Below are 27,961 nucleotides of genomic sequence, written 5' to 3'. Positions count from 1 at the left end.
CTAGCAGATCCCTTTACCAAAGGGCTATCACGTGTTGTGATAGATAATGCATCAAGGGAGATGGGTATGAGACCCACATGAGTTGCCATGGTAGTAACCCAACCTATGTGATCGGAGATCCCGTGAAGTAGGACCTGGGAAAACAAGCCAGTGGTGAACTGAGGAGAGTAACTTTACTAACCCACTACGTTGGACATGCAATACTCTCGGAAACTGTATGGAAGGATGACTACTGTCTTAATGTGTTCCAAGGCTTATATGCATAAGCAAGATGCTATCCTACAGAGCGATCTTTGGAGGAACACACCTATATGAGCCCGACTGCTCGTCACAGTCTATAAGATTGGGGTGATCTCTAGCAAGCTCATGAACAGGCCAGGAGTGTGACTAATATGCTCCACCCGAGGGGTCGGCCTTCGGCAGCCTCGTATCAGTGAGACTTGTGGTGAAACTTCTTGACGCCAAACTGACAATTCAAGGCATAGTCCATTGTTCAGTTGTGAAGGAGTGTAACTACTTGGTCTAGGTGGAGCTCAACCTTAATCGGTCTCCACTGAGATGCTGGTATATCAAAACAGCGTTTGGAACAAAGGACAAACTGGGCCCCTGAGATCTGGTGGGGGATTGTTGAACTATGAGATGGGCCTAGAGCCCATATGACAATTTCAGATTTGATCTCTAAGGGCCCATGTAGGTGGCATGACAAGGTGGTGGGAAGTTTAGTCCCACCCCGGAAGTGGAAGGAGAGTTGGAGTGGTTTATAAGGAATTCTCTTCCTCATGCCATTGGAGCTTGAGAAGAGATGAGGCCCTCGCGCACTCCTCCTCCTCCGCTCGCCTCGTCATGACGTGCCGTGGGTTACGGGATTGAGCCGAGCCAAGCCCACTCCTATGCGCTTCTTTTTGTCGGTCAGGAACGGAGAGTCTTTGACAGGTGGGGCCACGATCTGAGAAGTCGGATCATGGGCTTCCGACTTGGACGTGGGTTCAGCCCACGTCTCTCCACACGCAGCTGCACATATATATGTGGGGCGCTGCCAACCCTAGCCGCCATGAAACAGAACGCATCTCCGCTTCCACGCCCATGTCATTCCTCTACTGCTGCCGCCGCCGATGACTCCGTCCCGTTCACCGCATACACAGTTGACGGGAGAACAGGCCTCCGAAACCCCGCCTCTCCGGATCCTGTATGGGAGAGGGGCGATTAGGTTTTTGGGTAGCGACTACGCGACTGCTCGCTTCTGTTCATCTACGTCCACATCACCTTCGTCATCACCATGTCGACCAACGCCGACTGTGCCGCCACTGAGAAGGCCAAAGCCGACAAGAAGGCCGCCGAGGATGCCGCGGCTACTGCCATCGCCACCGCCACCGCATGGCTGATTGGAGGGTATACATCGTTTATCCCTCTCATGTTTCTTTCTGTTGTAGCAGTACTAGCGATATGCGTAGATGTTTCTACTATATGCGTAGTACATGCTCTGTTAGATCGTAACCAGTGTGTTATCAATGCTGTCAATGTCATGCTCATGATTTATTCATGGATTAATTTAATCGAAAAACTGCCTATTTGCTTATCACTTCTTCTACTGCAACCCTCCATTCACTTTTGCGGACTTTTTTAGCGGCGTGGGGAGTACAAATATAGAGTAATCATTGGCTTACTTTATGAGTACTATCGGAATTCCAACTTCAGAAAGGCTTCGGCGATGCTTATTATAGCCAAAACACATCTCAAGTACCTCAACTAAATGCAAAAAAAATATTGTATTACAGTTTAGTTGGTGTCCAGTTCCAGTTTGTAGGTAGGGGCCCATGCCGGCATGTTCTCTTATATAATGAACTCCGAGGAGGCTTTTTCATAATCATAGGCACTAAACCTCCTTTTATGTGCATTAGTTCACTATAAAAAGAATTAACGTATTGATCAGCTACTTATTACCAACTAGCCCATATTCAGGTATATATTCTACATCTCGTGTGTAATTCCCATTATCTATTTGCGTCTAGAGAATATGCATCTTTTACAATCCGGTTCAGAATTAATCAATGCCCTATTAAAATTTTGTTTTTCAAGTGGAACGTTTTCATTTAATTTTTTTTCTAATTTGGAAAGAATATGTCCAATAGAAGTTTTATCAAAGTGTGACAAACTAGAATGCATAAGGCACTACAGATGGAGACACAAAAACTTCAACGTTTATTCAAATGAGCCCAAATGAGAATGACGTGGTCGAAACCCTTGTTGGCTGAAGTTTGCAAGCTAAATGGCAGGTGATTCTTTGCAATTTACTGTTTCTGAAGCATGAAGGTAAAAGGGAATAAATGTTTTTTTAGTTGAAAGCGCTGTCTTTTAAGTGGGTTCTATTCTGAATCTAAATTAGCATATCCAGGTCATAGACAGCTTCATACATATTCATAGTTGATGGATTAGTCTTTTCTCACATTTTAAGTTGCTCAGGAATTTTTACGGATTACATGTTTATAGGATATATTTATAACTTGCCACTTATTTATTTGAATATGTTTATGTTTGGTCATGCCTAACCCTGTTGACGATGTGGTATGGACAAATAACAAAACAAATGTGGTATGTTTCACTGACATAACCAATTGTCTTTTGTAGTAATTTTTCTTCCGTTGCAACGCACGGGCATATGTGCTAGTTATAAATAATAAAAGGCATTTATTAAATTGGTTATGTTGTTGTTTCATTCACATTTGAGTATTTAAACATTTTATAAAAGGGTGGTTTCTCCACCATAATTTCCTATGAATTATTTGGTTCACTCTGAACATTTTAGTTTTAATATTTGAAAAGTTTTATTGTTTGCTTGATTTTGAATTTTGAATTTTGAATTTGAAACGATTTTGAACTAACAAGAGATTAGCAACAGAAATCGAAGTGACGTGGAAACATTAACGTGGGATTACTGTAGCCTAATTATCCGGGTGTCACACCTGTAGAGCATCTTTATAGTCACCCAGTTACATTGTGACATTTGATAGCACACTAAGTGTTCCTCCGGTATTCAGGAGTTGCATAATCTGCCCAAAAATTTTGGGGGCAAATGGGAAAGGATAAATAGCACTTGCTTCACAATGTGCCATTTAGGACAGAATAGGAAATGAATTTATTGAGCCTGATGGAAAATATGGCCAATGAAATATTTTGCCATATTTGATGAAGATATGACCCAAACAATTTATAAGAATTATTTGGGGATTTTTGGATGGACAGAAATATAGGTTGCTTCACAACCTAGGGTAGACAGGGTTATTCCTTTAATAGAAAAAAGAATTTTCCCTAGAAAAGAAATTAGGGTTTGGTCAAGCAGTGGAGTGACATGATCTTGGCAAAGTTTTTAGGATGATGAGTCACTTGGGAGGAGAAATGGGGATGATTTCCCAAGTGACAAGGCCACAGAACCACTCCAAAAAGAAAAACATAGCAAAAATCAATAAATCAAAAAGAAAAAGAAAGGGCCAAAATCCAGGTTGTTACAATACCCCTCTCTCTCGACCTGTTCCCCCCTTTTCCCCGCACCGAGAACCCCCGCCACCTCCTCGATTTCTCGCCGGAGCTAAGAGCCGCCACCGCACCATTGCCGCACCACCGCACCACCTAGCCCACTCCGATCACCCCTGACACCACCATCGTGATCCCCACCTTCGTCCACAACTCCCCATGCCCTCGCCCGAGCCTGAAACCCACCGAAGCATTGACTCTGCCGACGCCTGAACGCTATCGCCGCCTCGAGCTCGACGTCGACCTCCTCCGTCCACCTCCGACGACACCTCGACCACGGCTGGACTCGTCGTCTTCCGCCACATCGGCTCGTGCCCTCCGACCTCCCTGGCGACGACTGCAGTGTTGCCGCCGACGACGTCCGAGCCACATCGTCGGTGACCACCCCATGGTAAGCCGGCCAACTCCCTCCTCCGTCCGATCTAGGATCCACGGCACAGATTAGATCGCGCTAGTTTTTTTACGAAACATTTTCTTTTACGTTTTGGTCGACCGCCCGCTTGCTTTAGCGCGCTCACACCCGCAGCCACTAGGGCACTCCACATAGCCAATCTCCGATCGGTAGACTTTTAGATTTTTCTGTTTTTGTTTCTAATTTACGGAAATAGTTCTGATCTTTGATCTTTAATATCTTTTAGAATATTAAGTGTTTTTGAGTGATTCCAATTGCACCGTGTCACAAATTTATTGAAGTTTCTATTTGTGTACTTAGTTTCCAGATTTGAGTAGTTTAAATTTGGATTTAATGAAATTTGTTGAAATCACTAATTTGGACGTATCTTGAGTTTTATAAAATATTTTCGATTGATTCTTTTTGCTACTGTTTTGTTATTATTTTGTCTATCCGGTAGCATATAGTGATTTATTTTTAGTTTGTGTTTTAGGCAAAATAGTATTGTTTTAGTTCTAGTTTCGTTTTAGTCTTTTCTAATAGTTTTAATTGTTTCTAATTTATTTCTTTTTATCACTTTTGACACATTTAGTTTTGTTTTAGTTATTAAATAGTAGAAGATTTTATTCTTATTTTAAAATTTTATTTACTTTAGTTTTGTATAAAAACTTGTATAGGTCATAGTTAGAGTTTTATAAAAAGTTATTTAATTGTTTCTTTTTGCTACTAAAAGTTTATGAAAAATACTTTCTGTTAACTTAGTTGATTTACTCTTTCTTTTCCGCTGATTTATTAGTTTAGTGTTTTAATTGATGTTAAGTTTCTACTTAGTGCAAAACTATATTAGTTGTTTGTAGTAAAGTCTTAGAATTTCCTTGGTAGTTTTTCTTTGTAGTTTTATTTGAGGATTCTTTGGAGTTTGGTTGAGTTTTATTATTGTTTTTTGTTTTTGTTGTTTTAATTGTTAGTTTCAGTGCTAAAATTGTTTGCTAGAATGATAGCTTATGTGAATGCAATGTTTGACTATATAGGTCTTCTTCAGAGTGTGATGAATACTACTATTAGGATTTCTTTCGGAGCGTTGTTATCTTCACCAAGTAATACTAGGCAAGTTCACTTTGACCATGTTATCCATACCTATGTTTTTGTTGCATTTAGTGTCACCATTCATAATCCCTCTAGTAGATATATTGACTTCTTGTAATTGAGTAGAATGCATGAGGTAGGAACCAACACCCCTGTTACCAAGACCCGAGAACGTTGTTTATATTATGCTACTTTATCGTAGACGGGGATTGGTATGAGTGTTCGTTAGTGGTGTGAGAAGGAGGACTCTACGTCGATGACCACAACTTCAAGATGGCATCTACAAGGCCTGCATCTACAAGACCTTAAGACTTCAAGACTCGAGACAAGAATTCAATATACCTTTGGGTCGAGAATGGTTAAGAAGGGTATATGGTGCGCCCAGTACTCAGTGATTCCGGAGAAGCGCCATGATATCATGCGGAAAGCTCCACTCAGGCTCGAAGAGACGGAAGAATACTTCATGCCCGGAAGCTTATCTGTGCAACCGCAAGTCACTATATGCTCTGGCTTGGTTGACCTTAGTGGTGACTCTGGCTGGGACGGTGCCCGCATATGTAGAACTACGGTAGGATTGGATGGGCACCAGACAATGGTCAGAGGAACTCTTTGGAAGACCATGTTTCGATCATCCTGTTCTCAAACATCATGAAGTGCGAGGACAAAAAGGAAGGGATCGAATCTTGTGGGTAAAGTGTACAAACCTTTGTAGAGGGTTAAAACCTAATCGATTAGCCATGTCCCCGGTTACGGATAATTTCAGCCTCTGGACTTGAAGATGGCACAGTTCGAAGCCCTGTATGGACGAAGGTGCAGAACACCGTTGATGTGGGATGAAGTCGGAGACCGACAGTTGTTTGGACCAGACCTGATCAAGGAGTCTGAAGAGAAGGTTAAGCTGATTCGTGATAGACTGAAGATTGCTCAGTCCAGGCAGAAGAGTTATGCAGACTCGAAACGCAAGGAAGTAACCTATGAAATTGGAGACAGAGCATATCTGCGAGTATCACCCTTACGAGGAGTGAAACGTTTTGGAGTTAAGGGAAGTTAGCCCCGAGATTTGTAGGACCGTATCGAATTATGGAACGTGTGGGAGAAGTTGCCTACAAGTTGGAGTTACCTGAAGGACTGTCAGGAGTTCATGATGTGTTCCACGTTTCACAGTTGAAGAAGTCATGCTGAGATGGCCGATATACCGTTAAGAGATACAGTACCCTTGGAGGCGATTCAGTTGGACAGTGATTTGACTTATGAGGAAAAGCCAGTTAAGATTCTTGAGTTTGCCAGCCGAGTCACCCGCAGCAAGGTGATCAAGTTTTGCAAAGTTCAGTGGAGCCACCATACCGAGGATGAAGCCACCTGGGAACGAGAGGATGATCTCCGCAAAGACCACCCACACCTATTTTCTAGCCAACCCGAATCTCGAGGGCGAAATTCATCTTAAGGGGTGTAGGTTTGTAACATCCCAAATTTTCAATTTGGAATGTTATACATAGATCATCCATGAATATCATATTTTACTGCATTTCATTTCACGATCCTCGAAATCCTAAGCAACTCAAGGACCCTCGGAGAGAGTTGGGGATTTCCCTGTTTTCATATTTGGGTTTTACCAAATATCGAAACGAGGATTTTTTGTTTTAATTATTTTTCTCTCCGAAAATATTTCATGTTAAAATATATGAGAGGAGATAATATGACTTCTCCAAAATAAATGAAATATTGGAGGAAAAATATTAAAATCATTTATTTGATTTTATTTGGATTTTATTTGCATTAGAAAAATTGCATGTTTTCAAAATTGCATTTTAGGGCCAAGAAAATGTTCATCTTGTTCTAAATATTTTATTTAGACGGTGAAAATTTATTTTGGCATTTTTAGATTTTTATTTTATTTTCTAAGATTTATTTTCTGTTTGGAGGAATTATTTAAAACAACTTCCAGCGCCCGACCGGGCCGAAGCCCACCCGAGCCAGGCCGGCCCAGCCCCGCGCCACCGCCTTCCCCATCCCGTGCCGCCGCCGGACTCGGAGGAGTCCGAGCCGCCGCCGCCTCGACCCCCTTCCCCAGTCGGAGCCGCCGCCGCCTCCCCCCCTTTAAAAACACACCCCGGGGCCCCCCTGGAGCCCCAAGTCGTCGCCGCCGCAGCCCTCGCCAGCCCCGTCGCCGTAGCCCGCGCCGCCGCATGCCGCCGCCCGCGCAGCTGTCTGCCGCCGCCCACGCCGCTGCTGCCCCGTGCCGCCGAGCCGCCCCGCCGCCTCGCAAGCCACCGCCCGAGCCCCTCCTCGCCGGAGTTGCCTCGCCGGAGAGGTAACGCGCCGATCCGCCGCCACTCGGTTTTTTTTCAAAGAAAACCGATTTGGTTTTTTTTGAAAACCCTAGTCGTTTTTTTCGGTTCACCGGTTTTTCTTTTCGGTTTCCTTTTTAGCAGACGTTCGTCCAAACGTTCGTTTTAATGAACGGTTTTCGCCCGTTAGTTACAGATAACGAACGCTCGTTCGTTAGGCTGTTCGTCAGTTTTCTTTAATCGGATTAATCCATGATTATTTCTGATCCGATTTTCGTTCTAGTTTTGTCTTCTCGCCCGTTAGTCGGAATCAGGCGATTCAAGCGCCTAGATCTTCGTCTCGAGGCCCTCTTTTCATTTAACCAACTTACACAAGTTTTTGCTACTTTAAAATTTTGACCTAGGTCCAGATTAGTAAACGGATCTTGTTTCTTTTGCCGTTTGAGTTTTGTTGCTCCGTTTGATTTGATTCTTTTGCAAACCGGAGTTCTTAAGTTGAACTTTCTGGTTAGATCTTCTTATTTGAGGTTTGCCCGTGTTTTCTTTGCTTGATTGCTTATGTATGCTATTGTTTGTTTGCGATAGAATTCTCGGAGTGCGAAGCGTGTTATTTGGAGTCTCTAGGTTACGCGGATCGTCAGCAAGGCAAGTAACACATTGATCATACTCTTTCCATACCCAGTTTTATGCATTAGTTTCAATCCTCAAACATTGCATGATTAGGATGTCATTAACTTGTGGGTTGGGAAGTAGTTGTTGAGGTAGGAACCTATTGCCCTATTACTATCAAACCCTTGGGAGTTACTTCTACGTATTGCTTATATTGCTATGATATGCTCGTAGACGTGGTTTGGGTGAGTGAAATCCATGACAAATGTGAGATTGATAATTAATGGTTCAACTTAAGGTGGCAACTTAAATACACATCTGGGTGGATTGAGGCACCTGGAGTACCCAGTGTTGCCTGTATTTTTTTGGAAATCCCGGAGTACCCGTGTGATCTTCCTATGGACCGCCACCCAAGCTCAAAGGGAACTGAGATTATTCATGCTAGAAACTTCCGTGTGCAGCCACAAGCTATTATGGGCTCTAGCATAGTTGAGTAAGTTACGTGAAGCTCTTGAAGAGGTGGATCAGCAGGTAGTGGGTTTGTAGGTTTGGTATGGTCTGCCCGGAGTAGAGAGTTAATGTTTCTGAAAGACTGTGTCTCGGTCATCCGTTTCTCAAACACCCTGTAGTGCGAGAAAACCTACGGAGGAGATCGAGTCTTGTGGGGAAAAGTGCGCAAACCTCTGCAGAGTATATAAACTAATCATGGTTAGTCGTGTCCCCGGTTATGGACAATCTTGAGTATCTAGTACTTGGATTATCTTGAGTATCTCATCACTCTAAATTAATATTGTTGGGTTGTTAATTACTTTAATTGGGATTGAGTTGGAGGAACCTTCTCAATGACGTTTCAACCGCCATGATAGTTAAATTAAAATCTATTCCTTTGTTGTAGAGAAAAATTGGCTTTTTGCAAAAACTATAACCATAGAGCTTTCCACCAGCCAAATATGCATGTAGTGATAGCATTATTCTATTCTTGCTCTACTGTGTTATATTGCCAACATATTCCATGTGCTGACCCGTTTTCGGGCTGCAACGTATTATGTTGCAGACTTTTCAGACGAGGAGTAAGGTTCGTTAGGTCGTTGCCGTGCAGCTCAGCTATGTCGTTGGAGTTTATGGACTCAATTTATCTTCCAAGCCTTCCGCTGTTATCGTGTTAGATGGCCTTAAGCCATATTATTGTAATAAGTTCTCTTTGGAGACATTCGATGTAATAAGTGTGTGATTGCTACTCTGTTATAAATGCTCGAGTACTGTGTGTGTCAGCATTACCGATCCAGGGATAACATTGAAGCACAGAGACTTGACCGTTTGAGGTTGGGTCGCTACAAAAACTTTTTTAGTCTTCACGCAATACATGAGTGTGAGCCATGGACATAGCACTATAGGTGGAATAGAATGGTGGTTGTGGAGAAGACAAAAAGGAGAAGATAGTCTCACATCAACTAGGCGTATCAATGGGCTATGGAGATACCCATTAATAGATATCAATGTGAGTGAGTAGGGATTGCCATGCAACGGATGCACTAGAGTTATAAGTGTATGAAAGCTCAACAAAAGGAACTAAGTGGGTGTGCATCCAACTCGCTTGCTCACGAAGACGTAGGGCATTTTGAGGAAGCCCATCATTGGAATATACAATCCAAGTTCTATAATGAAATTTTCCCACTAGTATATGAAGTGACAACATAGGAGACTCTTTATCATGAAGACCATGGTGCTACTTTGAAGCACAAGTGTGGTAAAAGGATAGTAGCATTGTCCCTTCTCTCTTTTTCTCTCATTTTTTTATTTGTCCTTTTCTTTTTTATGGCCTTTCTATTTTTTTCGTTCGGGGTCTCATCCCGACTTGTGGGGTAATCATAGTCTCCATCATCCTTTCCTCACTTGGGACAATGCTCTAAAAATGATTATCATCACACTTTTATTTACTTACAACTCAACAATTACAACTCGATACTTAGAACAAAATATGACTCTATGTGAATGCCTCCGGCAGTGTACCGGATGTGCAATGACTCATGAGTGACATTTATGAAAGAATTATGAACGGTGGCTTTGCCACAAATACAATGTCAACTACATGATCATGCATAGCAATATGACAATGATGGAGCGTGTCATAATAAACGGAACGATGGAGAGTTGCATGACAATATATCTCGGAATGGATATGGAAATGCCATAATAGGTAGGTATGGTGGCTGTTTTGAGGAAGATATATGGTGGGTTTAAGGTACCGGCGAAAGTTGTGCGGTACTAGAGAGGCTAGCAATGGTGGAAGGGTGAGAGTGCGTATAATCCATGGACTCAACGTTAGTCATAAAGAACTCACATACTTATTGCAAAAATCTATTAGTTGTCGAAACAAAGTACTACGCGCATGCTCCTAGGGGGATAGATTGGTAGGAAAAGACCATCGCTCGTCCCCGACCGCCACTCATAAGGAAGACAATCAGTAAATAAATCATGCTCCGACTTCATCACATAACGGTTCACCATACGTGCATGCTACGGGAATTACAAACTTCAACACAAGTATCTCTCAAATTCACAACTACTCAACTAGCATGGCTCTAATATCACCATCTTCATATCTCAAAACAATTATCAAGCATCAAATTTCTCATAGTATTCAATGCACTTTATATGAAAGTTTTTATTATATCCATCTTGGATGCCCATCATGTTAGGACTAAATTCATAACCAAAGCAAATTACCATGTTGTTTAGGACTCTCAAAATAATATAGGTGACGCCTGAGAGTTCATCTATTTCTACAAAATAAAACCTCCACCGTGCTCTAAAAGATATAAGTGAAGCACTAGAGCAAATGACAAACTACTCCAAAAGATATAAGTGAAGATCAATGAGTAGTTGTATAATTATGCAACTATGTGAAGTCTCTCTAACATTTAATAATTTCAGATCTTGGTATTTTATTCAAACAGCAAGAAAAACAAAATAAAATAAAATGACGCTCCAAGCAAAACACATATCATGTGGTGAATAAAAATATAGCTCCAAGTAAAGTTACCGATGAACGAAGACGAAAGAGGGGATGCCTTCTGGGGCATGCCCAAGTTTAGGCTCTTGGTTATCCTTGAATATTACCTTGGGGTGCCTTGGGAATCCCCAAGCTTAGGCTCTTTCCACTCCTTATTCCATAGTCCATCAAATCTTTACCCAAAACTTGAAAACTTCACAACACAAAACTTAACAGAAAACTCGTAAGCTCTGTTAGTATAAGAAAATAAATCACCACTTAGGCACCGTTGTGAACTCATTCTAAATTCATATTGGTATAATTTCTACTGTATTACAACTCATATATGGTTCATACCCTCCGATACTACTCATAGATTCATCAAAATAAGCAAACAACACAAAGAAAACAGAATCTGTCAAAAACAGAACAGTCTGTAGTAATATGTATCAAACGTATACTTCTGGTACTCATACAATTGTAAAATAAATTTGTGGACCTGAGGAATTTGTCTATTAATCCTCTTCAAAAAGAATCAACTTAATAGCACCCTCCAGTAAAAAATGGCAGCTAATCTAGTGAGCGCTAAAGTTTCTATTTTTTACAGCAAGATCACAAAGACTTCACCCAAGTCTTCCCAAAGGTTCTACTTGGCAAAAACACTAATTAAAACATAAATCCACATATAAACTGAGGCTAGATGAATTATTTATTACTAAACAGGAACAAAAATCAAGGAATAAGAATAAGATTGGGTTGCCTCCCAACAAGCGTTATCGTTTAACGCCCCTAGCTAGGCATGATGATTTCAACGATGCTCACATAAAAGATAAGAATTGAAATATAAAGAGAGCATCATGAAGAATATGACTAGAACATTTAAGTCTAACCCACTTCCTATGCATAGGGATTTTGTGAGCAAACAACTTGTGGGAACAATAATCAACTAGCATAGGAAGGCAAAACAAGCATAACTTCAAGATTTTCAACACATAGAGGAAACTTGATATTATTGCAATCCCTACAAGCATATATTCCTCCCTCATAATAAATTTCAGTAGCATCATGAATGAATTCAACAATATAGCTATCACAAAAAGCATTATTTTCATGATGCATAAGCATAGAATTTTTATTACTCTCCATATAAGAAAATCTCTTCTCATGAATAGTAGTGGGAGCAAACTCAACAAAATAACTATCATGCGAGGCATAATCCAATTGAAAACTAAATCATGATGACAAGTTTCATGGATATCATTATTCTTTATAGCATACAAGTCATCACAATAATCATCATAGATAGCAACTTTGTTCTCATAATCAATTGGAACCTCTTCCAAGATAGTGGAATCATTATTAAATAAAGTCATGACCTCTCCAAATCCACTTTCTTAATTATCACAATAAGTTTCAACATCCTCCAAAATAGTGGGATCATTACTTCCTGAAGTTGACACTCTTCCAAACCCACTTTCATCAATATAATCATCATAAGTAGGAGGCATGCTATCATCATAACAAATTTGCATATCAGAACTTGGGAGGCTAGAAATATCATCTTCATTCAACATAGCATCCCCAAGCTTGGGACAAACATTAATTGTAGCATGGGTATTCAAAGAATTCATACTAACAACATTGCAATCATGCTCATCATCCAAAGATTTAGTGCCAAACATTTTAATACATTCTTCTTCTAGCACTTGGGCACAATTATCGTAATCCTTATTTTCATGAAAGATATTAAAAAGATGAAGCATATGAGGTACCCTCAATTCCTTTTTTTGTAATTTTCTTTTATAGACTAAACTAGTGATAAAACAAGAAACAAAAAGATTCGATTGACAGATCTATAGATATACCTTCAAGCGCTAACCACCCCGGCAACGGCGCCAGAAAAGAGCTTGATGTCTACTACACAACCTTCTTCTTGTAGACGTTGTTGGGCCTCCAAGTGCAGAGGTTTGCATGACTGTAGCAAATTTCCCTCAAGTGGATGACCTAAGGTTTATCAATCCGTGGGAGGCGTAGGATGAAGATGGTCTCTCTCAAGCAACCCTGCAACCAAATAATAAAGAGTCTCTTGTGTCCCCAACACACCCAATACAATGGTAAATTGTATAGGTGCACTAGTTCGGCGAAGAGATGATGATACAAGTGCAATATGGATAGTAGATAATGGTTTTTGTAATATGAAAGTATAAAAACAGCAAGGTAACTAATGATAAAAGTGAGCGTAAACGGTATTGCAATGCTAGGAAACAAGGCCTAGGGTTCATACTTTTACTAGTGCAAGTTCTCTCAACAATAATAACATAATTGGATCACATAACTATCCCTCAACATGCAACAAAGAGTCACTCCAAAGTCACTAATAGCGGAGAACAAACAAAGAGATTATGGTAGGGTACGAAACCACCTCAAAGTTATCCTTTCTGATCGATATATTCAAGAGTCCATAGTAAAATAACATGAAGCTATTCTTTCCGTTCAATCTATCATAGAGTTCGTACTAGAATAACACCTTAAGACACAAATCAACCAAAACCCTAATGTCACATAGATACTCCAATGTCACCTCAAGTATCCGTGGGTATGATTATACGATATGCATCACGCAATCTCAGATTCATCTATTCAACCAACACATAGAACCTCAAAGAGTGCCCCAAAGTTTCTACCGGAGAGTCAAGACGAAAACGTGTGCCAACCCGTATGCATAGGTTCATGGGCGGAACCCGCAAGGTGATCACCAAAACATACATCAAGTGGTCAATAGAATACCCCATTGTCACCACGGGTATCCCACGCAAGACATACATCAAGTGTTCTCAAATCCTTAAAGACTCAATCCGATAAGATAACTTCAAAGGGAAAACTCAATCCATTACAAGAGAGTAGAGGGGGAGAAACATCATAAGATCCAACTATAATAGCAAAGCTCGCGATACATCAAGATTGTATCACCTCAAGAACACGAGGGAGAGAGAGAGAGATCAAACACATAGCTACTGGTACATACCCTCAGCCCCAAGGGTGAACTACTCCCTCCTCGTCATGGAGAGCGCCGGGATGATGAAGATGGCCAGCGGAGAGGGAATCCTGAGAGAGAGAGAGAGATCAAACACGTACATACCCTCAGCCCCAAGGGTGAACTACTCCCTCCTCGTCACGGGGAGCGCCGGGATGATGAAGATGACCACCGGAGAGGGATTCCCCCTCCGGCAGGGTGCCGGAATGGGTCTAGATTGGTTTTCGGTGGCTACGGAGGCTTCTGGCGGCGGAACTCCTGATATATTCTCCTCCCAGAAGTTTTTAGGGTATATGGGTATATATAGGAGGAAGAAGTACGTCGGTGGATTTCCGGGTTGTCCACGAGGCAGGGGGCGCGCCCAGGGTGGGTGGGCGTTCCCCCCACCCTCGTGGGCAGCCCGGGACTCTTCTGGTCCATCTCCGATACTCTGTGGGCTTCTTCTGGTCCAAAAATAAGTTCCGTGAAGTTTCAGGTCAATTGGACTCCGTTTGATTTTCCTTTTCTGCGATACTCTAAAACAAAGAAAAACAGAAACTGGCACTGGGCTCTAGGTTAATAGGTTAGTCCCAAAAATCATATAAAATAGCATATAAATGCATATAAAACATCCAAGGTTGATAATATAATAGCATGGAACAATCAAAAATTATAGATACATTGGAGACGTATCAGATGGGCATGTTATTTACTTCTGTGAAGAAGCTGCTAGAATTGCCAAACCTGATAAAAAGGATAAACATAGACATGTTGTTGGCATGCCTGTTGTCTCAGTTAAAATAGGAGATCACTGTTATCATGGTTAATGTGAGATAGGTGCTAGTGTGAGTGCTATTCCTTACACCTTATATCAACAAATTATGAATGACATAGCAACCTCAGAGATAGAAGACATAGATGTTACTATTAGACTTGCTAATAGAGACACTATCTCACCAATTGGGATTGTTAGAGATGTTGAAATCTTGTGTGGGAAAATAAAATACCCTACTGATTTTCTTGTTCTTGGTTCCCCACAAGATGACTTTTGTCCCATTATCTTTGGTAGACCTTTCTTGAACACCGTTAATGCTAAAATAGATTGTAAGAAACAAACTGTCGATGTTAGTTTTGGTGATGAGTCTCATGAGTTTAATTTTTCCAAGTTTAGTAGAAAGCTTCATGAAAAAGAATTGCCTAGTAAAGATGAATTAATTGGTCTTGCTTCTATTGGTGTGCCTCCTACTGATCCACTAGAACAATATTTGCTAGACCATGAAAATGATTTACATATGCATGAAAGAAATGAAATAGATAAGATTTTCTTTGAACAATGTCCTCTGCTTAAACACAACTTGCCTATTGAAACTCTAGGAGGTCCTCCTCCACCTAAAGGTGATCCTGTGTTTGAATTAAAACAATTGCCAGACACTTTGAAATATGCTTATATTGATGAAAAGAAGATATATCCTATTATTATTAGTGCTAACCTTTCAGAACATGAAGAAGAAAGATTATTGAAAGTTCTAAGGAAGCACCGATCTGCTATTGGATATACTCTTGATGATTTAAAGGGCATTAGTACCACTCTATGTCAGCACAAAATTAATATGGAACCTGATGCTAAACCCGTTGTTGATCACCAACGTCGGTTAAATCCGAAAATGAAGGAATTAGTAAGAACGGAAATCTTAAAACTTCTGGAAGCAGGTATAATCTATCCTATAGCCGATAGTAGATGGGTGAGTCATGTTCATTGTGTCCCTAAGAAAGGAGGTATAACTGTTGTTCCTAATGATAAGAGTGAACTTATTCCACAAAGAATTGTTACAGGCTATAGAATGGTAATTGATTTTAGAAAATTAACAAAGCAACTAGAAAAGATCATTACCATCTGACTTTTATTGATCAAATGCTTGAAAGATTGTCTAAGCACACACATTTTGCTTCCTTGATGGGTATTATGGTTTTTCACAAATACCTGTTTCTCAACCTACTCAATAAAAGACCACTTTTACTTGTCCCTTGGGAACCTATGCTTATAGACGTATGTGTTTCGGTTTATATAATGCACCTGCTACTTTTCAAAGATGTATCACTGCTATATTCTTTGACTTTTGTGAAAAGATTGTTGAGGTTTTCATGGACGATTTCTCTGTATATGGGAAGTCTTTTGATGATTGTTTAAGCAATCTTGATCGAGTTTTGCAGAGATGTGAACAAACAGATCTTGTCTTGAATTGGGAGAAGTGCTGCTTTATGGTTAATGAAGGCGTTGTCTTGGGTCATAAAATTTCTAAAAGAGGTATTGAAGTGGACAAAGCTAAGGTTGATGCAATTGAGAAAATGCCATCCCCTAAAGATATAAGAGGTATCCGTAGTTTCTTAGGTCATGTTGGTTTCTATAGGAGATTTATCAAAGACTGTTCTAAAATTTCTAGGCCTCTTACGAATCTTTTGCAAAAGGATATTCCTTTTGTTTTTGATGATGATTGTTTAGAAGCCTTTGAAACACTCAAAAAGCCTTAATTTTTGCAACTATTGTTCAACCACCTGATTGGAACTTGCCTTTTGAAATTATGTGTGATGCTAGTGATTATGCTGTTGGTGCTATTCTAGGACAAAGAGTTGATAAGAAACTGAATGTTATCCATTATGCTAGTAAAACTCTAGATGGTGCTCAACGAAACTATGCTACTACTGAAAAAGAATTCTTAGCAGTGTTGTTTGCTTGTGATAAAGACCTTATATTGTTGATTCCAAAGTAATTGTTCACACCGATCATGTTGCTATTAAATATCTTATGGAAAAGAAAGATGCTAAACCTAGACTTATTCGATGGGTTCTCTTGTTACAAGAATTTTATTTACATATCATTGATAGAAAAGGAGCTGAGAACCCCATAGCTGATAATCTATCTAGGCTTGAAAATTTGTCTGATGACCCACTACCTATTGATGATAGTTTTCCTGATGAGCAGTTAGCTGCAATAAATGTTGCTCATAGTACTCTTGGGGTGCTGACTATGATAATTACATTGTTGCTAAATATTTACCACCTAGTTTTACATATCAACAACAAAAAAAGTCTTCTATGATTTAAGACATTACTTTTGGTATGACCCACATGTTTATAAAGGAGTAGATGGTATTATTAGACGTTGTGTACCATTAGCCTACTCTCTTCAAGGATGTCTGTAAGTTTGTCTTATCTTGTGATGAATGTCAAAGAATAGGTAATATCGGTAAGCGTCAAGAAATGCCTATGAACTATTCACTTGTTGTTGAACCATTTGATGTTTGGGGATTTGGTTACATGGGACCTTTTCCTTCCTCTAATGGGTATACACATATTTTGGTTGTTGTTGATTATGTTACTAAATGGGTAGAAGCTATTCCAACCAGTAGTGCTGATCACAACACCTTTATTAAAATGCTTAAGGAAGTTATTTTCCCAACGTTTGGAGTCCCTAGATATTTAATGACTGATGGTGGTTCATACTTTATTCATGGTGCTTTTCGTAAAATGCTTGCCAAATATGATGTTAACCATAGAATTGCATCACCTTATCATCCTCAGTCTAGTGGTCAAGTTGAACTTAGCAATAGAGAAATAAAATTAATTTTGCAAAAGATTGTCAATAGGTCCAGGAAAAATTGGTCTAAGAAATTAGATGATGCACTTTGGCCTTATAGAACAACATATAAAAAACCTATGGGTATGCCTCCTTATAAAATGGTCTATGGAAAAGCTTGTCATTTGCCTCTTGAGTTAGAACATAAAGCATATTGGGCCATCAAAGAGCTTAACTATGATTTCAAACTTGCTAGTGAAAAGAGGTTATTTGATATTAGCTCATTACATGAATGGAGAACCCAAGCTTATGAAAATGCAAAATTATTCAAAGAAAAAGTTAAAAGATGGCATGACAAAAGAATCCAAAAGCGTGAGTTTAAATTCGGAGAATATGTTGAGGTTATCGAGGAAAACTCCTCACAAAATTGGAAGGCCCCTACGTTATCGAGGAGGTTTATTGGTCTGGAGCCATCAAAATAAATAATGCCGAAGGTACTAACCCGAAGGTTGTCAATGGGCAAAAATAAAACATTATATCTGAGGTACGCCCATTAATGTTGAAAGTAATATTATCCAAATTTTGACACCGGAAGAACACATAAAAGAGTCCTTTTGTAACACTCCAGAATCGTGAAAATAAGGAGGTACATGATATGGTAAGTAAACAGACTCCAAAAAATCCGCAAAGATATTTTTTGTCGGTTTTGGAATATTTAGAAAAATAGGAAAATAAAAAACTACTGGGAAGCATACCATGGTGGGCACAAGACATCAGGGCGCGCCAGGCTTGCTTGGCGCGCCCAGGTGGGTTGTGCCCACCTGGGACACCTTCCACACCCCGTTTTTCTACAGCTTGCTTGTGATGAGGACATCCCAGGTTCACCTCGTTTATCATCTTCTCCTGATGATAAATCTCAGCCATCAAGTGAAGCTTCTACAAAGAAGATCTATTTGGGTCCCATGACAAGGAGCCGTGCCAAACAAATAGCACAAGAGGTGAAAGCGCTCCTAGCTTATCATAATTCAAATGACCATGAGAACTTTATACTGCCTAAACCTCGTGTGCTGATTTTACTTAGGTACAATGTCGAGGACAACCAACAACATTCAGCACATGAAGAACCAAGTTTTGGAGCCCATTCAACAAGTTTAAAGAGAACAAGTTTCAACTCTGATGAAAGCCTTGTTTTGGTGACAAGGACAACTAGTTACACCGCAAGGAAGAATAGCAAGCCATCTCAACACTCTATTGTTGCATGTGCAGTTCCAGAATTCGTCCCGGAACTTGCTGAATCATGCAACGCAAATATATGAGCATCCAGCATGTGTGGGAGTACAAAATGGAGAGCATATGAAGTCTACTTTCAGGAAAATCAAACAGTGCATCATTTGGAGTCCTGAGTCAAAGGATATGAGAGTTCCAATGCAAGCTGTCCAGGGCATTAATTGCAGCGCGAGGCTCCATGAGTTTGCTCCCTTGACCAGCTGGTTAGCACGAATTTGAGCCCCTCTTTTGGCCTGGTTTCACACCTAAACTAGGAGGGTTGTTCCTAGTATAAATACCCCTTCCCCCACTTCAGCCACAACTCTTTGGCAATTTGATTTCAGCATAGGTTAGCCAAGTGCAACCAGAATATTGTTTGAGAGTTCACTTCCTCCTTAGCTCTTGTAATCTTGCCTTGTGAGAGGGTAAACTCACTTTGTGATTTTACGACAGCAGCCGTTGAGGCGGCGACCAGTTCGTGCTTCCAACTTCGTGTGCGATTGCGTGGATTGGAACTAAGAGTGTGGTTGGGCGAATACTTGTCGCTGGTTGTTGCATTTGCAATAGTTAGCTTCGGTGTCATCAGGTTGCACTAGTTATCCTTTACCCGACAGCGTTGTTGGTTGGGATCAAGTGTTTCCTTCGTACCCTTCAGGTGGCGTTGATTCGCAACATAGAGCCAATTCTCCGTGAAGATTGGGCAACCCCGTATCATCTTGGTATCAGAGCTTCGGTTGACACGGTAGGATCTTGTATCCCTAGTTTAGTTCGTGTTCTTGTTCATCCTAAAAGTCCAGAAAATAGCCCCACAAAAAAATCCCTTTACCTACCCCTTTGCAACCTTTAATCTGTTATTTGGTGAGTTTTATCAAGTTCTTGTCCACTAGATCTTTGTTTTTAGTTGCTGAGTTTCCCCCCATCCAATCTTGTGTGTTTGTGTTCATTTTCGTCCACAGATTTCAGATCTGCATCCTCCACCAAATCATGCATATCTTTGTCATCCGGAGTCCATTTTGAGTGTTTTTGTGCATTTTGAAAAGCCCGCACTGTGTGCTCTCCATTCATCCTTGTTAGATCTGATTCCCATCGTCTTTTCCACCCAGTAAAATCAGATCAGTTCATGTGTGTTTGCTGCCAAAGTTTCAGCTGCATGTTCTTGTTGGTTGAATTCATCTATTGTGATTTTCGTGATTCCCCCAAAGTGTGTGTTCAGATCCAAGTCCCTTGTTGAAAGTTTGTCAAAAAAAGGCAAAAAAAAGAGATCTGCCCAAAGAAAGAAAGTGTGTGCAAGAAGCAAAGGAGAGAAAACTTGGGACTGTTCTTCACTTATATCTTGAGAAATCCATGTTTGTGTTGTGAGCTGAAACGTGTCAAGTGTGCAAAGTCTTCAATTCTTGCTTGCAGCAAATCTGATTCCTTGGCGAGAGTTGCATGTACCTCACGTATATCTCATTCAGCAACTAAATGCATTAGAATCTTGTGTGGATGATTACTTGGTTCAACAATATCTAGATTGCATATTAGTGCACCTTTTGCTACATATATACCCCACCCAAACTCCACCAAACAGCCCCGCATGTGCAACCCTAGACTTGTATTCGCTTGATTATCACTCTTTGTATACCAACCACCGACACCACGGTTGAGCATGATTCTGCTCTCATTTGGAAGTTACACGAGCTTCGGTTGGTAAGTGAGGTGAGCCTGAGTTGTTATCCACATATATGCTTCTAGTACTATAGGGCTTTTGGAGAACTAACCATGGCAGGTGAAGAAAACGAGTATGATGTTGAAGGAAATGGGCATCTCAATCAGCCCGTCACACGGTTTCACTTCAACGCATTACGTGATCATCTACGCTGAGAGTTCAGAAATAGCCTTGACCCAATTGAAGAGAAGCAAGACAAGTTGTCGAGAGATTTGCAGCAACTTATGGGTAATCTTGATGAGCACCTCACTCAGAACATGGCAGCCATGAGGACTGGTATTGTTGCTGATATTGTGCGAGAGCTTCGTCAGAACCGAGAAGATGCAAGTGTCCATGGTGAAGAACAAAATGTAACTGATGGGGAAGGTGTTGCCTCCAATGCACAAGCTAGAAGAAACCGTGCTCCTGCTCCCCATGCCATGAGACCTCCCGGTCCCGGACGTGGAAATGATCATGGTAATGGATGTGGTCATCATGAAGTTGCTGCTGGTCGTGGTCTTAGAGGAGGCCACCGAAGAGCAAATCTGCACCATGAAGGAAGTGGAGATGAGTTTGATGAAGATGAAGAAGGCATGCACCAGAATGACAGATTTCATCATCATAGAAACTATGGTCGTGGACGGCAGGAGGAGGAGAGGTTTGGAAAGCTGAAATTTACCATGTCCAAGTTTGATGGTGGATCTGATCCAGAAAGTTATCTCACATGGGAATTGAAGGTTGACAAGATTTTCTGCATGCACAACTACTCTGAAGAGAAGAAATTAGCAATGGCCTCACTTGAATTTGAAGACTATGCTCTAATTTGGTGGGAGCAAGTTCAGATTCAGCGAGAAGAAGAAGGAGAGCCTGTTGTTGCTACATGGACAGAAATGAAAAGAGAGATGAGGGAAAAATTTGTCCCAAGGCATTATAGACGTGACATCTTTGATAAGCTCCAGAATTTGAGGCAAGGAAAGTTATCGGTTGAGGAGTATCATAAGGAGATGGAGAAGGCAATGATAAGAGCCAACATACATGAAGATGAGGAGCAGTCCATGGCAAGGTTCCTCTATGGGCTGAATCCTAATGTTCAACGAGTGGTTGATTTGCAGCCATATCGTAATGTAGTAGAGCTGGTACATCTTGCTTCTAAGACTGAACGTCAATTGCAAGAAGACTCGAAGCAAAACAGAACTACGTCCTTCACAGCTCGAGCTACATCAAGTGGGAGTAAGTTTATACCTTAATTCAACGTTGGTCGACGTATTATGACTAGTTCTGGTGGTGGAAATCAGCCCCATGCACGTGCAGCCATGAGCAGAAATGATGCATCAAATTCGAAGGAGAAGAGCAAATTTGCAGCTCCTAGTTCATCCTCCATTGGCTCCACGGGGAAAACTAGTGAGATAGAGTGCTTTACATGTAAGGGACGTGGCCACATGAAGAAGGATTGTCCCAACAAGCGTACCATGCTGATCACCGAGAATGGAGAATATGAGTCTTGTAGTGAACCTGAAGAAGAAGCTGAAGATGATGATGGTTCAGATGGTGATGAGCAAACCTATTGTGATTATGAGCAAGGTGCCTCTCTTGTTGTCACTAAAGTTTTGAGTGTGCAGATCAAAGAAGCTGAGAATGGACAACGACACAATCTATTTCAAACAAGAGCCAAAGTGCAAGACAAGGTATGCAAGGTAATTGTTAATGGTGGGAGTTGTCACAATCTTGCAAGCAAAGAAATGTGTGATAAGCTTGGGCTGAAGCTGCTACAACACCCTCATCCATATCATATACAATGGTTGAGTGAATGTGGAGAGATTAAGATCACACACATGGTACAGGTGCAATTCAAGATTGGAGATTATAATGACACCGTTGAGTGTGATGTGGTGCCAATGAAGGTGTGTCACTTGCTGTTGGGCAGACCATGGCAATATGATCATTCAGCTCAACATTGTGGCAGAACCAATCAATACACCATCAAGTGGAGAGGAAAGGACTTGGTGCTTAGACCCATGACACCCCAACAAATCATGGCTGAGCACATGCAGAAAGTTTCTGAAGTAAAAATAGTGAGTAAGAAAGAGGGAGAGAAAAAGAGCGAGAGAGAGATCCACAAATCGGTGAGTGAGCGCCACAAGCCAAATCTGAGAGAGAAGAATAAAAGAGAGGGAGAGAACTTAGTAATGTTAGCCACCAAATCAGAACTGAGAGATGTGAGGCTCAACCCAAATCAAGTGGTCGTTGTACTTGTGTACAAAGATGCTTCGCTTTCAGCTAACGACTTAACATGTCTCCCTAGTGTTGTTTGTGATGTCTTACAGGAATTCGAGGATGTTTTTCCGGAGGAAGTACCCGCTGGTCTACCTCCCTTGCATGGCATAGAACATCATATTGAACTCATTCCAGGAGCATCACTTCCGAATCGACCTCCCTACCGCACCAATCCTGAAGAAACAAAGGAGATACAAAGGCAGGTACAAGAACTTTTAGATAAAGGTTATGTGCGTGAAAGCTTAAGTCCTTGTGCTGTACCTGTGATTTTGGTGCCCAAGAAAGATGACACATGGCGATTGGTAATGGATTGTAGGCCTATCAATATTATAACTATTAGGTATCGTCATCCTATTCCTAGGTTAGATGATATGCTTGATGAATTGAGTGGCTCTATTGTTTTCTTTAAAATTGATTTGAGGAGTGGATACCATCAGATTAGGATGAAAGAAGGAGATGAATGGAAAACTGCTTTCAAAACAAAATTTGGGTTGTATGAGTGGTTAGTCATGCCTTTTGGATTAACTAATGCACCAAGTACATTCATGAGATTGATGAACCATGTTTTGAGAGCTTACATTGGAAAATTTGTTGTTGTGTACTTTGATGACATCCTAATCTATAGCAGATCCATTGAGGAACATATTGAACATCTAAAACAAGTGCTGAATGTGCTAAGGACGGAAAAACTATATGCTAACGTTGAGAAGTGCTCCTTTTGCACAAACAAGGTTGTTTTTCTTGGCTATGTCGTTTCAGGACAGGGAATTGAAGTGGATGAATCTAAGGTGGAAGCAATCAAGAATTGGCCAACTCCAATGAATGTAAGCCAGGTGAGAAGTTTTCATGGCCTTGCTGGTTTCTACCAGAGGTTTGTGAAAGATTTTAGTACAATTGCTGCACCTTTGAATGAATTGACAAAGAAAGGAATTCCCTTTAAATGGGGTGCACCACAAGAAGAAGCATTTCTTGAGCTTAAGAAACAATTAACTGAAGCACCTTTGCTGATTCTACCTGATTTCACTAAAACTTTTGAGATAGAATGTGATGCTAGTGGAATAGGTGTTGGAGGTGTGTTAATGCAAGAACGAAAACCAATAGCATATTTTAGTGAGAAGCTGAGTGGTGCACAACTGAATTATTCTGTTTATGATAAGGAGTTGTATGCCTTGGTTAGAGTGCTTGAAACTTGGCAACACTACTTATGGCCTAAAGAGTTTATTGTACATTCTGATCATGAGGCCTTGAAACATTTGAAAGGCCAAGCTAAACTGAATCGTAGGCATGCTAAATGGGTAGAATTCATTGAAACTTTCCCATATGTTGTGAAGTATAAGAAAGGAAGGGAAAACATGGTTGTTGATGCTTTGTCCCATAGGCATGTTCTTTTGACACAATTAGAAGTGAAGGTACCAGGACTTGAGAGCTTAAAAGAACTGTATTGCACTGATCATATATTTTTAGAACCATATGCAAAATGTAAAGATGGGAAAGGTTGGGATAAATACCATGTGCATGATGGGTTCCTTTTTAGGGCTAACAAGTTGTGTGTTCCAGATTCGTCGGTTGGGCCTTTGTTGTTGCAGGAATCACATGCAGGAGGATTAATGGGACACTTTGGTCGTGAGAAAACTTATGAGCTGTTGGCCGATCACTTTTATTGGCCAAAGATGAGGAAGGGCGTTGAGAGATTTGTGCAGCGATGCATCATATGCCACAAAGCTAAGTCTAAACTGAACTCCCATGGTTTATATACTCCCCTACCTGTTCCAAATGCTCCTTGGGAAGATATTAGCATGGATTTTGTTTTAGGACTGCCTAGGACTAAGAGGGGGAGGGATTCAGTTTTTGTTGTGGTTGACAGGTTCTCAAAAATGGCACACTTCATTCCGTGCCACAAGAACGACGATGCTTCACATGTTGCTGATTTGTTTTTCAGGGAAGTTGTTCGCTTGCATGGAATGCCAAGGACTATTGTTTCAGATCGAGATGTGAAGTTCATGCGCTACTTTTGGAAAACATTGTGGGAAAAATTAGGAACCAAGTTGCTGTTTTCAACAACGTGTCACCCCCAAACTGATGGGCAAACAGAGGTAGTGAACCGCACACTCTCAGCCTTGCTGCATACAATGATCAAGAAGAATTTGAAGGAGTGGGAAGAGTGTTTGCCACACGTGGAGTTTGCTTACAACCGGGCAGTTCACTCTACCACAAACATGTGCCCGTTTGAGGTGGTATATGGATTCAAACCACTTGCACCAATTGACTTTCTGCCACTTCCATTGCAAGAGAGATGTAACATGGAGGCTTCCAAGCGTGCTGCATATGTGAAGAAGATTCATGAGAAGACCAGAGAAGAGATAGAAAGGAAGTCCAAGTACTGTGCTGCTAAGGCAAACAAAAATCGCAAGAAGGTAACTTTTGAGCCCGGAGATCTGGTTTGGATACATTTGCGCAAAGATCGGTTCCCAGAGAAGCGCAAATCCAAGCTAATGCCTCGTGGAGATGGACCATTCAAAGTCTTGGCCAAGATCAATGACAATGCTTACAAAATCGAGCTTCCTGAAGACTATGCTATGAGTCCAACTTTCAACATTGCTGATTTGTCTCCATGCTTCGATCAAGAGGGTCAAGAGTCGAGGATGACTCCTTTTGAAGAGGGGGAGGATGATGAGGACATCCCAGGTTCACCTCGTTTATCATCTTCTCCTGATGATAAATCTCAGCCATCAAGTGAAGCTTCTACAAAGAAGATCTATTTGGGTCCCATGACAAGGAGTCGTGCCAAACAAATAGCACAAGAGGTGAACGCGCTCCTAGCTTATCATAATTCAAATGACCATGAGAACTTTATACTGCCTAAATCTCGTGTGCTGATTTTACTTAGGTACAATGTTGAGGACAACCAACAACATTCAGCACATGAAGAACCAAGTTTTGGAGCCCATTCAACAAGTTTAAAGAGAACAAGTTTCAACTCTGATGAAAGCCTTGTTTTGGTGACAAGGACAACTAGTTACACCGCAAGGAAGAATAGCAAGCCATCTCAACACTCTATTGTTGCATGTGCAGTTCCAGAATTCGTCCCGAAACTTGCTGAATCATGCAACGCAAATATATGAGCATCCAGCATGTGTGGGAGTACAAAATGGAGAGCATATGAAGTCTACTTTCAGGAAAATCAAACAGTGCATCATTTGGAGTCCTGAGTCAAAGGATATGAGAGTTCCAATGCAAGCTGTCCAGGGCATTAATTGCGGCGCGAGGCTCCATGAGTTTGCTCCCTTGACCAGCTGGTTAGCACGAATTTGAGCCCCTCTTTTGGCCTGGTTTCACACCTAAACTAGGAGGGCTGTTCCTAGTATAAATACCCCTTCCCCCACTTCAGCCACAACTCTTTGGCAATTTGATTTCAGCATAGGTTAGCCAAGTGCAACCAGAATATTGTTTGAGAGTTCACTTCCTCCTTAGCTCTTGTAATCTTGCCTTATGAGAGGGTAAACTCACTTTGTGATTTTACGACAGCAGCCGTTGAGGCAGTGACTAGTTCGTGCTTCCAACTTCGTGCGTGGTTATGTGGATTGGAACTAAGAGTGTGGTTGGGCGAATACTTGTCGCTGGTTGTTGCATTTGCAATAGTTAGCTTCGGTGTCGTCAGGTTGCACTAGTTATCCTTTACCCGACAGCGTTGTTGGTTGGGATCGAGTGTTTCCTTCGTACCCTTCAGGTGGCGTTGATTCGCAACATAGAGCCGATCCTCCGTGAAGATTGGGCAACCCCGTATCAGCTTGTTTCCCAAGATAAAAAATCTATATATACTCCCCGAACCTGTTGATCACCGTATCGCGGAGAAATCCTCTGTTTTCTTTTCTTGCTGTTTTCGGTCAGATATGTTGAGTCAGACATCATGTCTTCTTCTTCCTCCAACAACGTGGAAGAGGATGCTTGGTTGATGAAGATCGAGCTGAAGAGAGAAGAGCCAGCAGAAGCCGTTAGGGGAGACGAGAGTAAGGAGGTTACCGTAGATCAGCCTCCTATCTTCGAACAAGCACTGCCAGCCAAGGAGGATGAGGAAGATATCCTTAAAGCTTACCTTGCTCACCTTACGCCATCTGATATTGAAGCCTTTCGCATCATTGAAATAGTTCGCATACAAAATAAGTATCTCACTCGTGAAAATATTATGCATCAAGAGCATATCATCCACCTCCGGAGCGTCATCCGTCGATTGAAGAATCTCTTGATCCTTTAGGATAGGATCGCTTCATCACCACCATCATCTTGTTCACCACCAAAGGAGAATTGAGTATTGAGTATGTGCACTCCCCTTGGATTCCGCCAAGCTTGGGGGAGGTGCCCTGGTATCTGTAACATCCCAAATTTTCAATTTGGAATGTTATACATTAGATCATCATTGCATATCAGTTTTATTGCATTTTGGTTGATCCTAGAAATTTGACGCAAGTCAAGGACCTACGGAGAGAGTTGGGGATTTCGATATTTTCATATTTGAGTTTTTCTCAAATTATGAAAAGAGGATCGTTTGATTTTAATTATTTTTTCTCTGAAAAATTTCTTTTATTAAAAATAAAAGAGAGAGGATAAAATGACTTCCTCAAAATAAAGAAATATCAAAGATTTAATATTAAAATCAAATAATATTTTTATTCGGAGTTTTGTCGCTATTTTATTTGAATTAGGAAAATATGTGTTTTTCAAAATTGCATTTTAGGCCCAAATAAATGTTCACCTTGTTCGGCTTATTTTTAGAGGACGGGAAAAATTTATTTCGGGATTTTTGGAGTCCGTTTAGTATTTCTTTTCTTTCTTTTTTTGCACGTCGAAATTATTTTTAAAAAAAGTCAAACCGACTTAGGGCCGTATTCGGCCAGGACTCCTCAGGCCAGCCTTTAAAGCCCGAGACCCCGAGCCCCGATCCGCCGCCAGCCCACCCGAAACCCTAGCCGCCGCCGCCCTTCGCGCCGCCCCACGCCGCCACGCCGCCGCCTCGCCGGTGCCCGCCACCGCCGCCAGACCCCGCCGGACCCGAGGTAGCCGCCTCGGTTTTTCGTAAGAAAAACCGTTTGGTTTTTTTTCAAAACCCTAGATCCGTTTTTTTATTACATCCGGTTCGGTTTTTTGGGTTTAGTTATTTAGCGAACGCCCATTTTTACGTTCGTTTTTATGAACGGTTTTCACTGTTTAGCCGCAGACAGCGAACGTTCGTTCGTTAGCCTGTTCGTCAATTTTTCT

At 41.1% G+C, this 27,961-nt stretch overlaps 1 pseudogene; it reads left to right on the top strand.

Annotated features, from left to right (window-relative positions):
* Positions 1-1,276: 1,276 nt before the first annotated feature.
* Positions 1,277-25,830, top strand: LOC147964993 (uncharacterized; annotated as a pseudogene).
* The last annotated feature ends 2,131 nt before the right edge of the window (positions 25,831-27,961 follow it).

Source organism: Triticum urartu, chromosome 6A (genome assembly GCF_056163025.1).
Source record: "Triticum urartu cultivar PI428250 chromosome 6A, HENAU_Tu73, whole genome shotgun sequence".
NCBI lineage: Eukaryota > Viridiplantae > Streptophyta > Magnoliopsida > Poales > Poaceae > Triticum > Triticum urartu.
Note: the sequence above shows the minus strand (reverse complement) of the source record. Positions and strands in the feature narration are given on the sequence as shown.